Here is a 14,298-nt window from a genome sequence, read left to right as displayed (position 1 = left end):
CTTCTTATGCACATGTTGATAATGGAAAGCTAGAGCCCATGTCTGTTAAGTGTGTGTTTCTTGGTGATGCCTCGGGAGTTAAGGCATATAAGTTATACAATCCTGAAACTAAGAAAGTTTTGCATACCAGGAATATTGTCTTTAATGAGGTTGTCATGTTTTATAAGAGTTCATCTACATATATTTCTGATGCTATTGATCTCTCTGATGTTTCTGATGATGAGCAACACAGAATAAGCATGCAAGTGGAACATGTGGATGAGAAAGAAAATGATGTTGCTGTTGTTCAGCACTCACCACCTGTTTTACAGCAAACAAATAGTTTCATTGTTACTGATAGACCTAGGCTTAACAAAGGTCCACGTCATCGTTTAATTGCAGAGTGTAATCTTGTTCATTATGCTTTGAGTTGTGCTGAATAGGTGGAGCATGATACTGAACCTGCTACATATGTTGAGGCCGTTGCATCCGTTGACCGCGTGAAGTGGATTTCTGCTATGCAAGAAGAGATGCAATTCCTTGACAAGAATGGCACATGAGATGTTGTGCGCTTGCCTAAACAAAATAAGATTGTCCGCTGTAAGTGGATATTTAAAATAAATGAAGGTTTGTCTCATGAGCCTCCAAGGTTTAAGGTAAGGTTAGTAGCAAAAGGTTTCAGCCAAATTCCAGGTATTGATTATAATGATGTATTCTCTCCGGTTGTGAAGCATAGTTCCATTCGTGCATTCTTTGGTATTGTGGCTATGCATGATCTTGAGCTTGAGCAGCTAGATGTGAAGCCTGCTTTTTCTGCATGGAGAACTTGACACTAGTAAAATATGGGACTTCTATTACGATTTTAGTTCTTCAACGAATGTGCAAAATCCGTCACGGAGGCCTCATACTGACGGTTTGCAGGACCGTGGCGGATATCGCGTCACAGATGGCCAGACTGACGGTTAGATCGTCCCGTCATGGATCCATGACGACCTAGCCCACACCCAAAGCCCACCCGGCCCGGTACGTTGTGACGGGCATAACCGTCATGAGGCTGCCTCCCCGACCGAGACCATCGTGTCAGACCAATCATTGTGTTGTCGGTCCAATGATTGGTCTCACATGACAATGATTAAGCTGTCAGTCCAGTCAGGTGACATCAGCGTCCACGTGGATCGCCACGAGGCCCATTCCGGTGCTGACACCTAGCACACATTTTTCAAAATATTTACCCGTAAATCGCGGACACTTGGTCCAATCATACAAGGACGTGTGTCCGCGCAGAATGTGTCAGCCAAGGGCACGTGTCGGCTTTGCGAGCATGCTGCATGGACCAGTAGAAGTTGGACATGTCGCCTGTTCATTCTCGACACTGCGGTGAATAAAGGCTAGACACGTTGACAAATAAAAGTTGGCCGCTGATGACGCGTAAAGCACACGCCCGTTGGGAACCCCAAGTGGAAGGTGTGATGCGTACAGCAGCAAGTTTCCCTCAGTAAGAAACCAAGGTTTATCGAACCAGTAGGAGTCAAGAAGCACGTCGAAGGTTGATGGCGGCGGGATGTAGTGTGGCACACCACCAGGGATTCCGGCGCCAACGTGGAAACTGCACAACACAACCAAAGTACTTTGCCCCAACGAAACAGTGAGGTTGTCAATCTCACCGGCTTGCTGTAACAAAGGATTAGATGTATAGTGTGGATGATGATTGTTTGCAGAAAACAGTAGAACAAGTATTGCAGTAGATTGTATTCAATGTAAAAGAATGGACCGGGGTCCACAGTTCACTAGAGGTGTCTCTCCCATAAGATAAATAGCATGTTGGGTGAACAAATTACTGTCGGGCAATTGACAAATAGAGAGGGCATGACCATGCACATACATGATATGATGAGTATAGTGAGATTTAATTGGGCATTACGACAAAGTACATAGACCGCTATCCAGCATGCATCTATGCCTAAAAAGTCCACCTTCGGGTTATCATCCGAACCCCTTCCGAGTATTAAGTTGCAAACAACGGACAATTGCATTAAGTATGGTGCGTAATGTAATCAATAACTACATCCTCGGACATAGCATCAATGTTTTATCCCTAGTGGCAACAACACATCCACAACCTTAGAACTTTATCGTCACCTGTCCCAGATTTAATGGAGGCATGAACCCACTATCGAGCATAAATACTCCCTCTTAGAGTTAAGAGTAAAAACTTGGCCGAGCCTCTACTAATAACGGAGAGCATGCAAGATCATAAACAACACATAGGTAATAGATTGATAATCAACATAACATAGTATTCTCTATCCATCGGATCCCGACAAACACAACATATAGAATTACGGATAGATGATCTTGATCATGTTAGGCAGCTCACAAGATCCGACAATGAAGCACATGAGGAGAAGACGACCATCTAGCTACTGCTATGGACCCATAGTCCAGGGGTGAACTACTCACTCATCACTCCGGAGGCGACCATGGCGGTGAAGAGTCCTCCGGGAGATGATTCCCCTCTCCGGTAGGGTGCCGGAGGCGATCTCCCGAATCCCCGAGATGGGATTGGCGGCGGCGGCGTCTGCGGAAGGTTTTCCGTATCGTGGCTCTCGGTGCCGGGGGTTTCGCGACGGAAGCTTTAAGTAGGCGGAAGGGCAGGTCAAGGGCGTCACGGGGCCCCACACAGCGGGGCCGCGCGGGCCCCCTGGGCCGCGCCGCCCTAGTGTGGCGGTGCCCCGTGGCCCCACTTCGTCTTCTCTTCGGTCTTCCGGAAGCTTCGTGGCAAAATAGGCCCCCGGGCGTTGATTTCGTCCAATTCCGAGAATATTTCCTTACTAGGATTTCGAAACCAAAAACAGACGAGAAAAAGCAAGCGGCTCTTCGGCATCTCGTTAATAGGTTAGTGCCTGGAAAATGCATAAATATGACATATAATGTGTATAAAACATGTAGATATCATCAATAATGTGGCATGGAACATAAGAAATTATCGATACGTCGGAGACGTATCGGCATCCCCAAGCTTAGTTCCTGCTCGTCCCGAGCAGGTAAACGATAACAAAGATAATTTACGGAGTGACATGCCATCATAACCTTGATCATACTATTGTAAGCATATGTAATGAATGCAGCGATCAAAACAATGGTAATGACATGAGTAAATAAATGAATCATAAAGCAAAGACTTTTCATGAATAGTACTTTCAAGACAAGCATCAATAAGTCTTGCATAAGAGTTAACTCATAAAGCAATAAATCAAAGTAAAGGTATTGAAGCAACACAAAGGAAGATTAAGTTTCAGCGGTTGCTTTCAACTTATAACATGTATATCTCATGGATATTGTCAATGTAAAGTAATATAACAAGTGCAATATGCAAGTATGTAGGAATCAATGCACAGTTCACACAAGTGTTTGCTTCTTGAGGTGGAGAGAAATAGGTGAACTGACTCAACATAAAAGTAAAAGAAAGGCCCTTCGCGAGAGGAAGCATTGATTGCTATATTTGTGCTAGAACTTTGGTTTTGAAAACAAGAAACAATTTTGTCAACGGTAGTAATAAAGCATATGTATCATGTAAATTATATCTTACAAGTTGCAAGCCTCATGCATAGTATACTAATAGTGCCCGCACCTTGTCCTAATTAGCTCGGATTACGGGATTATCGCAATACACATGTTTTAACCAAGTGTCACAAAGGGGTACTTCTATGCTGCTTGTACAAAGGTCTAAGGAGAAAGCTCGCATTTGGATTTCTCGCTTTTGATTATTCTCAACTTAGACATCCATACCGGGACAACATAGACAACGAGATAATGGACTCCTCTTTAATGCATAAGCATTTAGCAATAATTAATGTTCTCATATGAGATTGAGGATATATGTCCAAAACTGAAACTTCCACCATGATTCATGGCTTTAGTTAGCGGCCCAATGTTCTTCTCTAACAATATGCATGCTCTAACCATTAAATGAGTGGTAAATCTCCCTTACTTCGAGACAAGACGGACATGCATAGCAACTCACATGATATTCAACAAAGAATAGTTGATGGCGTCCCCGGGAACATGGTTATCGCACAACAAGCAACTTAATAAGAGATAAAGTGCATAAGTACATATTCAATACCACAATAGTTTTTAAGCTATTTGTCCCATGAGCTATATATTGCAAAGGTAAAGAATGGAAATTTTAAAGGTAGCACTCAAGCAATTTACTTTGAAATGGCAGAGAAATACCATGTAGTAGGTAGGTATGGTGGACACAAATGGCATAGTGGTTGGCTCAAGGATTTTGGATGCATGAGAAGTATTCCCTCTCGATACAAGGTTTAGGCTAGCAAGGTTATTTGAAACAAACACAAGGATGAACCGGTGCAGCAAAACTCACATAAAATACATATTGTAAACATTATAAGACTCTACACCGTCTTCCTTGTTGTTCAAAACTCAATACTAGAATTATCTAGACTTTAGAGAGACCAAATATGCAAACCAAATTTTAGCAAACTCTAGGTGTTTCTTCATTAATGGGTGCAACGTATATGATGCAAGAGCTTAAACATGAGCACAACAATTGCCAAGTATCAAATTATTCAAGACATTTTAGAATTACTACATGTAGCATTTCCCAATTCCAACCATATAACAATTTAACGAAGAAGATTCAACCTTCGCCATGAATACTATGAGTAAAGCCTAAGGACATATTTGTCCATATGCAATAGCGGAGCGTGTCTCTCTCCCACACAATGAATGCTAGGATCCATTTTATTCAAACAAAACAAAAACAAAAACAAACCGACGCTCCAAGCAAAGCACATAAGATGTGATGGAATAAAAATATAGTTTCGGGGAGGAACTCGATAATGTTGTCGATGAAGAAGGGGATGCCTTGGGCATCCCCAAGCTTAGACGCTTGAGTCTTCTTAGAATATGCAGGGGTGAACCACCGGGGCATCCCCAAGCTTAGATCTTTCACTCTCCTTGATCATATTGTATCATCCTCCTCTCTTGATCCTTGAAAACTTCCTCCACACCAAACTCGAAACAACTCATTAGAGGGTTAGTGCATAATAAAAATTCACATGTTCAGAGGTGAAATAATCATTCTTAACACTTCTGTACATTGCACAAAGCTACTGGACAATAATGGAACAAAGAAATTCATCCATCATAGCAGAAGAGGCAATGCGAAATAAAAGGCAGAATCTGTCAAAACAGAACAGTCAGTAAAGATGGATTTTATTGAGGCACCAGACTTGCTCAAATGAAAATGCTCAAATTGAATGAAAGTTGCGTACATATCTGAGGATCATTCACGTAAATTGGCATATTTTTCTGAGCTACCTACAGAGAGGCAGGTCGAAATTCGTGACGAGAAAGAAATCTGCTTTTCGCGCGAGTAATCCAAATCTAGTATGAACCTTACTATCAACGACTTTACTTGGCACAACAATGCACAAAACTAAGATAAGGAGAGGTTGCTACAGTAGTAAACAACTTCCAAGACTCAAATATAAAATAAAAGTACTGTAGTAAAAACATGGGTTGTCTCCCATAAGCGCTTTTTTTAACGCCTTTTAGCTAGGCGCAGAAAGTGTATATCAAGTGTTATCAAGAGATGGAGCATCGATATCATAAGCTCCCCCATCTGTAGTGGTACTAAGGGCTTTGTCAATTTTAGGCCTATAATAATATTTTTTTGGTTTAGGCACTTTAGAGACATACATAAACTTTTTCTCCTTACCCACATAAGCTTTTTCTCTAAACTTTATAGATGAAAAGGTTGAACCCAATGTTCCCATAGCCTCTTAAAGTTCACTAGTCCTTTTGGTTTGATTATCATGGATAGCACAAGATTCTAAGATGGTGATTCTCTCATTGATTCCGCCTAGAGATTTATCAAGTTCATCAGTGCTATCAAGTAATGCTCCCAAAGTAGTATCAATACTTGGAAGATTTTGCTCTATGGTTTCCAACTTTTTCATGACATCTTCAAGAGAGGTTTCAATTTTAACTTCATTAACAGGTGGTATTCCAAATAAACTCTCAATAATGCAACTAGCTTCTAAAGCAGGAGCGCCTAGGAAGTTACCTCATGCGAGACAATCAAGAACATACCTATTCCAGGTAGAGATACCAACATAAAAATTCCTGAGTAGGATAGTGGTGGAGTGTTTCTTAGTGCACCTATTATGAGCATCACTAATTCTATACCAAGAATCTTTTAAACATTCTCCCCCTTGTTGCTTAAACGAACGAACTTCAACTTCAGGATTACTCATTTTAGCAATAGTAAATAAAGCAAACAAGATAAAATAAATGCAAGTAACTAATTTTTTTGTGTTTTTTTTTTGATATAGAGTGCAAGACAGTAAATAAAGTAAAGCTAGCAACTAATTTTTTTGTGTTTTGATATAATGCAGCAAACAACAAAGTAAATAAAATAAAGCAAGACAAAAACAAAGTAAAGAGATTGGATTGTGGAGACTCCCCTTGCAGCGTGTCTTGATTTCCCCGGCAACGGCACCAGAAATTTAGCTTGATGACGCGTAAAGCACACGCCCGTTGGGAACCCCAAGTGGAAGGTGTGATGCGTACAACAGCAAGTTTCCCTCAGTAAGAAACCAAGGTTTATCGAACCAGTAGGAGTCAAGAAGCACGTCGAAGGTTGATGGCGGCGGGATGTAGTGCGGTGCAACACCAGGGATTCCGGCGCCAACGTGGAAACTGCACAACACAACCAAAGTACTTTGCCCCAACGAAACAGTGAGGTTGTCAATCTCACCGGCTTGTTGTAACAAAGGATTAGATGTATAGTGTGGATGATGATTGTTTGCGAGAAAACGAGTAGAACAAGTATTGCAGTAGATTGTATTCAATGTAAAAGAATGGACCGGGGTCCACGAGTTCACTAGAGGTGTCTCTCCCATAAGATAAATAGCATGTTGGGTGAACAAATTACGGTCGGGCAATTGACAAATAGAGAGGGCATGACCATGCACATACATGATATGATGAGTATAGTGAGATTTAATTGGGCATTACGACAAAGTACATAGACCGCTATCCAAGCATGCATCTATACCTAAAAAGTCCACCTTCGGAGTTATCATCCGAACCCCTTCCAGTATTAAGTTGCAAACAACGGACAATTGCATTAAGTATGGTGCGTAATGTAATCAATAACTACATCCTCGGACATAGCATCAATGTTTTATCCCTAGTGGCAACAGCACATCCACAACCTTAGAACTTTCCGTCACCGTCCTGCATTTAATGGAGGCATGAACCCACTATCGAGCATAAATACTCCCTCCCGGAGTTAAGAGTAAAAACTTGACCAGAGCCTCTACTAATAACGGAGAGCATGCAAGATCATAAACAACACATAGGTAATAGATTGATAATCAACATAACATAGTATTCTCTATCCATCGGATCCCGACAAACACAACATATAGAATTACGGATAGATGATCTTGATCATGTTAGGCAGCTCACAAGATCCGACAATGAAGCACATGAGGAGAAGACGACCATCTAGCTACTGCTATGGACCCATAGTTCAGGGGTGAACTACTCACTCATCACTCCGAAGGCGACCATGGCGGTGAAGAGTCCTCCGGGAGATGATTCCCCTCTCCGGTAGGGTGCCGGAGGCGATCTCCTGAATCCCCCGATATGGGATTGGCGGCGGCGGCGTCTCTGGAAGGTTTTCCGTATCGTGGCTCTCGGTACTGGGGTTTCGCGACGGAGGCTTTAAGTAGGCGGAAGGGCAGGTCAAGAGGCGCCACGGGGGCCCCACACAGCAGGGCCGCGCGGGCCCCCCCTGGGCCGCGCCGCCCTAGTGTGGCGGCGCCCCGTGGCCCCACTTCATCTTCTCTTCGGTCTTCTGGAAGCTTCGTGGCAAAATAGGCCCCTGGGCGTTGATTTCGTCCAATTCCGAGAATATTTCCTTACTAGGATTTCCGAAACCAAAAACGAGCAGAAAACAAGAATCGGCTCTTCGGCATCTCGTTAATAGGTTAGTGCCGAAAAATGCATAAATACGACATATAATGTGTATAAAACATGTAGATATCATCAATAATGTGGCATGGAACATAAGAAATTATCGATACGTCGGAGACGTATCAGCCGCGTGGACGAGTAGACGTCCGCCACGTTGACAAATAAAAGCTGGCCGCGTGGACGAATAGACGTCCGCCACATGGTTTAGTTTTAGGGTTAGGATTTAGCTTTAGGGTTAGAGTTTAGCTCTAGGGTTAGAGTTTAGCTTTAGGGTTAGGGTTTAGTGTTAGGGTTAGGATTAGGATTTAGCGTGGGATCACATAATTGGAGCCTGCATACCAATTGGGCTGGACGGCCCGATTCACAGTCGAGAGAGCCCTAGTACGATCAACGGCCCAATAAAAGCCCTTTTTGTTTTGGCCCAACACAAATGATATGGCCCATGAGAGCTATGAAACAACTAAAAGGGATATATAATTAATTACAAGCATACTTACTGGATTACAGGCATCGTTAGTGGGTTACATGCATACTTAATGGATTACAGGCAACATTACTGGGTTACATGCATATACAGTAATGTAAGATCCGATTCAGCTTGGACAGAAGCACTAACATAACAGTTCAAAGTTGTCATAGTCCCCCATGGACAAACGCAACATCAAAATAATAGTTCAAGCGTCGAACATCCCACCTGTTCACGATGTAATCAAGATTACATAGTCGAAGACAGCTGCTCGATTTTTTCAACAGTCGCGGGCAACTTCCCAAGCTTTGCAAACAGCCAACTCTGCATCTCTTCCTTTTATCTTGCCTTGCTGGCCATCTGATCAATTTTAGAGTTCTGGATCTGAATAATATCACGCAGCTCTACAATTCTACTCTTCTCTCTCTCCAGTTCTGGAGCAAGCTTGCTCTTTCTGACTCGACAAGGCTGAGAGGGCTGATGCACAACCCCCATATTCTGAAGAAAAGTAGGTTGGGAGATTTGCTTTGAGAGGACATCTTATACAACCTGAGCCTCAGTCTTGCGTCCTCCATCAGTAGTTGGTACAGACAACTCATGTTCCATCTCAGCCTTGTTTTACAAAGAAACATGGTTATGAGATGCATCATAATATAACCTTCACATTAGTGATGACTCTTTGAAAGCTGCCTTAGAATTGCATTCTTAGTGGGGGTGGAGAAGCTCGTATGTCGGCTCAAGTGGCACTCCTTGAATATATCCAAAGGACCGAGTTCTTTGCCGTTGTACTTCTCCTCCTTCAAAAACGCAAACATTAAGAGGCCTTCTTAAAGGTTCTATTAGGATCTGGTAATAAAAGAGTTTGCATCCACACATAATCTACAGTTTGTGCGAGCAACAATGGAAATGAAAGGTCATAGATGCAGCGGCTACCAAAATAGGAATTTAGTTCAACTGTTCATCACATTATTGTCAAATACATTGGAAAGTCACAATCATAAAAATGATATCACAATTGGATACCCAAACATGTTATTGTCAAATACATACAATACAATAAGTGCTATTGAACAAAATTATCTAGCACATGCATTGGGCGAAAAACAAACTTATATAGCAATCTAACGGGAAACATCAATCATGGTTATCTGTTGACAAGTCTTGACTTACCAAGCTCTCCAAATAAGCTTCATAGCCGTGTGGCCCAGTAGTGTGATGAAAAAGAACCTTAGCACGGTTTTCTCTGTTTTGATTACTAATTCCTGAAATGGAAGGTATAGTTAAATACGAGCCTCGATCGGCTCTCAGGTTATCCTGTGAATCGGCTCAAAGAGCCGATCCACCCATGATTCGTACGGGGTGCACGAATACTTGGTGGTCCTGCTTGATCAAGATAGAGCTAATGAGATCTACGACGATTTAGGGTTTTCACCGCATAATCGGATCATCCTACTCCGGGTTGGGCCTCGCGGCCACGCACGGTGCTCGTAAGCCGATCCTAAACAAGGCCTAAAAACCAACATGAAGTTGATCCTCGGAACATCCTGTTTAGGACTTGCGAACGCCACCCTACGTGCCACCTGGATCCTCCCCCTTTGTAAGGCCTAACTATTGCAGATATTAAACTAATCCTTGTAGAACAAGGAGCAATCGTAACGGATCAGATCTACTAAATAATGATCAAGCGGGGTGCCGCCCCCACACCTGAGATAGGCGTGAGGGCGGCTAGATATGCAAGGGTTGCACTACGTAAGCATGCTTAAACGAAGAACAATGCTAACCCTAACACATCTAATGATAACTACGTTGCTCGCCATCAAAAGCGCTTCAAGACGAGCAACGCATGAACAACGTGGGCTTAGGCTGCCTAGATCGCAAGATGCGATCTAGGCAGCATGTCGCTTACCCGATAGAAACCCTCGAGACGAAGGAGTTGGCGATGCGCCGAGATTGGTTTGTTTGGGGTTGAACGTGAGTTGTTGTTTATTCCATAAACCCCAGGTACATATTTATAGTCCAGGGGACTTTCTAATGTGGGCGTGCACCAAAACGTGCACGAGTAAGATTCTATCTCTAAACTAAGATACGATCTAATATGTTACAGATACACGGGCAATTAAGCCCAACTTGGTATAAAAGGCCGATCCACATACTTCTTCTATATATATTTCTTCACGTCCATCTCGACCGCGGCCCACCTCTCGACTTGGTCAAATCCCGGTGATAACACATGCCCCCTGGTTTTGGAAATGATATTTCCAAAATCATTACGTTTTTCTCTCGTCGGGTCATGTCATGGCGAAGCAGTAACCATTGCAGCATTTTTCGTCATGATGCCCTGTCCTCTCGATCGCTCCGCGCGATTTGACCGTTGTCTTTGGGTACTGCCTCCTTGAAAACTGCTGTGGCATTGAATTTTTTTCACCGTAGCCCCCTTTTATTTAACCGCTCTGAGCGGTTCGCCATTTCACCATCCTGCTCTGTCCTGGCCATCGGCACCAAAAAACCCCACAGCCATGTCTTCCTCTTCTTCTTCTTCCTCGTCGGTCTTCCACGACTCCTCCTCCGAGCTTTCCTACGGGTCCTCCTCCTCCCGCGAGACGCCACCGGACATCCGCGCCCCAGAAGCATGGGACCTGGAAGACCACGCCTCCTCTGTCTGGTCCGAAGACGACCAGTCCCGGACCAGCGGGGACGAAGATCTTCGCTCCTCGCCGTCGGGGAACCGGAGTCGGAGAGCGAGGACGACCCAGCTCCCCGGGACGGCTGCCCCACCTCTGAAGAAGAGGAAGAGGAAGACGACGGCGACGACGACGACTCCCTCGAGGGTTACCCGCCAGCGAAGCGCCTCCGCATGTGGTGGGACGACGACAGCAGCGACGATGAAGACGAAGATGAAGCTCCCGTAGAGGGCTATGGGAGCAGCCGACGAGGAACCCATCGGCGATAGTGCCGATGAGAGTTCCGAGGACGACGACGAAGGAAGCGACGGCCCGTAGATTAAGATCTACTAGTATAGGCCTAGCAGTAGTAGATTGGTCAATAGACCCTTCTTTTGTTCTCCCTTCCCGAGCAATCGGCTCTTTCTTTGTAAGAAATCCCCTTATCCATGAAGAAAATCCCTTAACTAATTTCGCTCCCGTGTCGATTGTCGAATGGAGTTGTCGTACAGGGAGCCGATGGCAGAATATCGGCTCATCTTGCTGTCTGAGGCCAAGCTGTTGTATAAACTTATTTCGCTAAAGTCGATATCAGCGTATCGGCTCTGTTCTCTGAAGTCAATGCCCGTGCATCGGCTGTACTTGCATACTGTTAATCTCCATATGTTTTCTCAAGTCGATGTCTGTACATCGGCTGTGATTTTTTTATATATATATGTTTTTTTTTTTACTGGCCGATTCTGAAATCGGCCCCCACATCTTACTGTCCATCATCCCACATGCTTGGGAAATATTTCTTGAGGTGTTGACCATTAACAGCCACGGGGAACTTTTCGCCGCTCAATTCCTCCAACATGTATGCATTACCCTTCAAGGCCTGGACCACTTTGTACGGACCGTGCCAATTAGGAGACCACTTGCCATATGCCTTATCCCCGGTTCCCAATGGCAACACAGCCTTCCCACACAAGATCACCAACTTGGAACTCCTTTGGCCTAACCTTTTTGTTGTAAGCACGAGCCACCCCGGCTTTGTTCTCCTTAATCTTCTCCAACGACCAAAGCCCGAGTTCCGTTGCGTCCTCAATAGTGTCGCTCATCAAAGCCGCATACTCTTCACTGTCGATCATTCTCGAAACGTGACGCTGTCTTGATCCAGCCGTAATTTCCCAAGGCAATACGGCCTCCCGTCCATAGACAAGCTGGTACGGCGAGGTCTTTATAGCTCCATGGCACGACATGCGGTAGGCCCATAATGCTTCGATAACTTCTCGTGCCAATCCCGAGGGTTCTCGTCAATTTTCCTCTTGATCGGCTTGATCAGGCTCGATTGGATGCCTCGGCCTGTCCGTTAGCTTGAGCATAGTATGGGGATGATCGGATCAGTTTAATCCCTACGTCATCACGGAACTTCCCGAATTCTTTAGAAGTAAAGACCGAACCTCCATCGGTCGTGATAGTCTGGGGGATTCCAAACCTATGAATGACGTGTTCTTTCACAAACTTGATCACGTCCTCTGATGTTACCTTTTTCATAGGGACGGCCTCCGCCCACTTGGTGAAGTAGTCTGTGATAACCAAAATCCATTCATGTTTTTTACCCGATGCCGGATGGATTTTGCCGATCATATCCATGCCCCACCCCCGAAACGGCCAAGGCTTGATGATGGGGTTCATCGCCGATGCTCGGCACCATCCGAATTTTTCCAAACATCCGACATGCTTGGCACCCCCGTAATAATTGAAGCAATCTTCAAGCATAGTGGGCCAATAAAACCCCGATCGCCCGATCAACCACTTCATCTTATGAGCCGACCGATGTGTTCCACAGCGCCTTCATGCACCTCATGTAAGAGCCGATTGGACTCGGCCGGTCCTAGGCACTTGAGTAGCAACCCTTCCAATGTCCTCGTAGAACATATCGTCTCCTATAAGGACATACTTCATGGCTCGTATCTCACCCGTTTAGGTGCCCCCGAGCCGAATCTTTCAAATAATCGAAGATCTCGCTCTCCAATCATTCTCGTTCCAGGAATTGTATCCGAACTTCCGCTCCGTCGGCTATATCTATGTAGCCCGACGCCATTTGTGCGAGATTGTTGGCATCGGTATTCCGGGACCTTGGGATCCAATTGAAGTTGATGTACCGGAACCGTGTCATCAACTCACTGCATTCCACCCAATATGGGAACAAGCGATTCACTTTCGCAATTATATTCCTCCGTGAGCTGGTTAATCACCAACTTTGAGTCTCCAAAGAGCTCTACAGCCTTCCGCTCCAGCCTTCTAATAACAATTCCATTCCCTTACGTATTGCCTCATATTCTCGCTACGTTGTTGGTGCAAGGGGTAGATAATCTGATGGAGAAGGAGTATTCCGCCCCCGAGGCGATACGAGCGTAATGCCGATGCCGCAACCATCGTCACAAACCGATCCATCGAAGAACATATCCCATGCACGTATGGATAGTGCTGCTATATTGGTGCTGATCCGTTCAGCCGATGAGATCGGCCAACGCTTGGCCCTTGACCGCCTTCGCGAGCCGGTACCGGAGATCAAATTCCGACGAGCGCAAGCATCCATTTACCGAGTCGGCCTTTCAAAACAGGGGCCGACAACATGTGTTTGACGACGTCCGACTTACGGATGACGATGATCTCCCGCCGTCAGAAGGATGTGATGGAGCTTGGTGCAGGTGAAGAATAAGCAGAGGCAAAGTTTCTCGACCTCAGGGTATCTTGTCTCCGCGTCCAGCATCCTTCTGCTGAGGTAGAAAACGACTCTCTCAACGCCATCGTAAAGTTGCACCACCACTGAAGCAATGGACGTGTCAGCTACTGACAGGTAGATGTAGAATGGCCTGTCTTGCTGGGGCGGAACTAGCACAGGCGGCGTCGTCAGATATCGCTTAATCTCATCAAACGCCTGTTGCTGTTCTGCCCCCCAATGAAACTCGTCGTCCGATTTGGTCTTTACCAGCGCCATGAACGGCTCGATTCATCCTGACAGATTAGAGATGAACCGCCGGACGAAATTGATCTTGCCGATGAGGCGTTGAAGCTCCTTTTTCGTGGTCGGCGGCTGCATGGTACGCACCGCCTCCCGACTTTTCAGTGCCGATCTCAATTCCCCGTTCATGAACCGGAAAACCTAGGAATTGACCAGCCGTCACGCCAAAA

This window comes from Lolium rigidum, chromosome 4 (assembly GCF_022539505.1).
Source record: "Lolium rigidum isolate FL_2022 chromosome 4, APGP_CSIRO_Lrig_0.1, whole genome shotgun sequence".
Taxonomy (NCBI): domain Eukaryota; kingdom Viridiplantae; phylum Streptophyta; class Magnoliopsida; order Poales; family Poaceae; genus Lolium; species Lolium rigidum.
The sequence above is the reverse complement of the archived record's forward strand: the minus strand, read 5'-3'. Positions refer to the sequence as shown.